The sequence below is a fragment of the Drosophila miranda genome, chromosome 2 (assembly GCF_003369915.1).
Source record: "Drosophila miranda strain MSH22 chromosome 2, D.miranda_PacBio2.1, whole genome shotgun sequence".
Lineage (NCBI taxonomy): Eukaryota > Metazoa > Arthropoda > Insecta > Diptera > Drosophilidae > Drosophila > Drosophila miranda.
This window is the reverse complement of record NC_046675.1, coordinates 11,213,952-11,217,276: the sequence shown is the minus strand read 5'-3', so window position 1 is coordinate 11,217,276 and position 3,325 is coordinate 11,213,952. Positions and strand designations below refer to the sequence as shown.

Here is a 3,325-nt window from a genome sequence, read left to right as displayed (position 1 = left end):
TGCTTCATTATAATCTTAGACCAATAGGTTTATATTGTAAATACACTACGAAAAATTCTGATCGGAATAAAAAATGTAATTTCAAGTGAACAAGAGGAATGATGTTGGATTTTTATAGACAGTTCTGATGTCCATAATACATAATACATGACTTTAGTTAAATTTAAGGGAAATCGGACCTATTTAAAGGTAATTTATCTGCCGATTCTGCTTATTGTTAAAAGTTACAGCGTGTACAAGGGGTATCTACCATTCTTTGATCTCATCCTTGTTTGCCCATGCACTTTTCTCTCAGTGTATACTCCTTGCATGCAATGCGCTATTTTAAATCAGCTAACGAAACTCTGGGCATACCCGCCTCCTTTTCCTTTCACGTTGCCCAGATCCCAGCATCGACTTTGTTTGTTCGTTAACATTCTGCGCTTAAATGGCATAGTTGGGTGTTGCATGCAACGGGCAGCGTGCCTACATTGTTGTTGCACTTGGTAACAATATTTAGTAAATTTAGGTGTTTCTTTGTGCTGTTTTTTGTCAGCGTGTCTCTCTTAAATTCGTGTCATGTGCCTGAGCAATTTAGCGTTTAATGAGAAGGCGTTCGTTGGTCATTAAACTGCAGTGGCCGCGTATACCCCAGCCCTCCCAATCCCGCCCGTATCGTCGGTGCAGTCCGGCACGTAATTGTGACTTGACTCTTTTTTGTTGAATTTTCGTACGGGCTGCTTATTAATGCCGGCCCTAAAGCCCTCTAAGCAGCCAGCAGTCTGTAGAGCCAACGTTAGGCGACACTCGCGTGACACTTCGATGCCCTGTTTGGTGCATCGCCAATGTAATTACCCTCCGAGAAGGGGGGGGGCCTTTCAGTGCAAACAAGCCGAATCGATAAGTTTGCCCATCAACATCATCATCGTTATGGGCTAGTTGTGTCATGTGTATTTAGCAGCGACCAAAGAAAAGGTCGGAATATGCTTAATATTGTGCAATTTACATGGCCACACAAAAGGGAAACTTGATAATGGCCTTTAATAGATTTGCAGACTGAAGAAAGAGCAGCTTGGGTCTGTTGGGCCGTATCTGTGTGACTGACGAAATTAAACCTCTACATCTAACATTTGTTGGTTTGTCATATAGTAGGCTTATGGTTTTATAGAAGGCACACAGGTCTGGTTGAAATCGGATCACTATATCATTGCCATACAAATTACCGGATCTTTGTTCAAAAAACTCTACGTAGTGCAAAATACAAACTTTCTTTGGAAATTAAGTATATATTTGAAAATTTCAAAAAGCAATAAATATTCGACTGAATCTATCTTTCAGAATTGCATGCCATAATGAAGCATCAAAGCTCTGATGATGTAAGGGCCTTCGACCGTCGCCTACGAGAAATAGTTTCTAACCAGAAACCGAGTCCACGGACCTGGAGTCTAATCTTTGCCGGTGCCGCTGCCTGCGTCGTTCTTTGTATCTTCTACTGTTGCGGAAACCCCAACAGCAATAGTTCTCTACCAATGAAGATCATGTGCAGCCCAGTTGTCTTTTTCCTCGTTCTTGCGATGGAAATTTTGTTTGTCTTGAAGTGCCTGTTTCTGGAAAAGAAAAACTTTTTGAAACGTTTACGCCTGGTATTGAACGATTATAGCATGAGCTGCACCGAATATGGTGAACTTATTTTACTTCCGCAAAAGCCATAATCAATTTCCTGTTTAATCAAAGTGCCAACTACACAATACATTCAATACATACATACACACTCGTATATGTATGTACATAATGGCTCTCTAAAACGATTGATTTTATTTTATTTGAAGGAGGTATAATAATATTGGGAATTCGTGTATAACGAATCATTGTTATAGCCAGAATGAAGTTAGTATTTGCAGTGGAGGAGTAACGGAGGTATAAAGGATGGAACATCGTTATTGGGAAGAGAGGGAGAAATGTAACCACACCAAGTGAGTATTCCGGCAAAGTCTCCCAAAGTCATAGCTTATTAATTCAACCGCATTTTTGTTCGATACTGTTTTATATTTTAAAACTACGAGTATTATTTAAATATAACTATTTTCTTCAAATTAAATCCGGAAAAACCAGGGCAACGATTACCATGGGGTCATATTCGGCCGCAAATGGACTTTATGGAAGGCACTTGTGGACCATTGGTGGGAATTACAGTTAATAAGTTTGGATAAGTAATGGATATCATCCAGTCTTCTTGAGTTATACTTTCAAATTTGTGGCTCCAAACAGCCATCGTCGGAACTTAATCTCGTATAAATCAACAACCATATCATGACACCTCCATCTGCCAAATTACATTGGAATAATTTAGCCATTAAACAAAATAATAATGGGATCTACCATACACGGGCACTGACACAGAAATTGTAGCCTGATGCCAATCGAGCAAATGAGGTTCTCTTAGTTTCGGTTTATTTAATGCTAGACACAGCACTCGCTGTTGGCCAACAACTAATGGCATTTTGAAAAATCACATAAATAATAACAGCAATTAATTTTCATGCAAAATACCAAAATGCCGAATCCAAAAGCCGTGTGAAATGCAATTAATTCAAGAGCCAACAGCGAACAGCCACCACCACCGCATTGCTCCCCCACACCCACACCCACCCACAACCACAATGGCAGCCAACAGAGCAACAAAGTGGTAACAATAATAAAAGATAAATATAATGACAGCGTTGACGTTGCCGCCGCCATATTTGAAATTGTGCCAGCAAATGTGGCTGTTCCTGGTGGTGTCGGTGGTGCTGGTGCTGCATTTGTATTCGTATTAATTATAGCCCTGGCAACTCACAAAAGTATCTCATTTTCCAAATTACATGCGCTGCTAAACAAAAAGCGAGCCCAGCAATGCGATCCAACTCCATTCCCATTCCCATTTCCATCCCCCAGTGCCGGATCCGATGCCGATGCCGATGCTGATGCCAATTCCAATTCCATTTTCATTTCCAATTCAACTTCAACTGCCATTTAAGTTAAATATTTTGTCTGTTTGCTGTTGCTGCATTTAAATTGGCGCATTAGTTGGCTAAATGCATTTCCCTGAAGCCGCAATGAGAACGAGACGAGCGTCCATGACGGATGCCAGACACTGCCAGAAATCTACGAGTACGTATGCCACAATCTTGGGGCAATAAAATAATCTACGATAAATATTAATGGAATATTCTCGTAGATACTCGTAGATAGCAATTCAAACGGGTATGCTGAAAGCTCTTAGAATGGAATGGGAATGTTTTTGGCCGCGTTATCTTAATTAGGCCATAATGAACTGAATAAATAATCATAATCTCGCTTTCTTTAG

The 3,325-nt window shown here is 40.3% G+C and overlaps 1 long non-coding RNA gene across 1 annotated transcript; it reads left to right on the top strand.

The window, feature by feature from the left end:
- The first annotated feature begins 1,149 nt into the window (after positions 1 to 1,149).
- On the top strand, positions 1,150 to 2,106 carry LOC117187330. Its single transcript, XR_004472042.1, has 3 exons — positions 1,150 to 1,261; positions 1,318 to 1,952; positions 2,092 to 2,106. It is a non-coding gene; the product is annotated as an uncharacterized LOC117187330 (long non-coding RNA).
- The last annotated feature ends 1,219 nt before the right edge of the window (positions 2,107 to 3,325 follow it).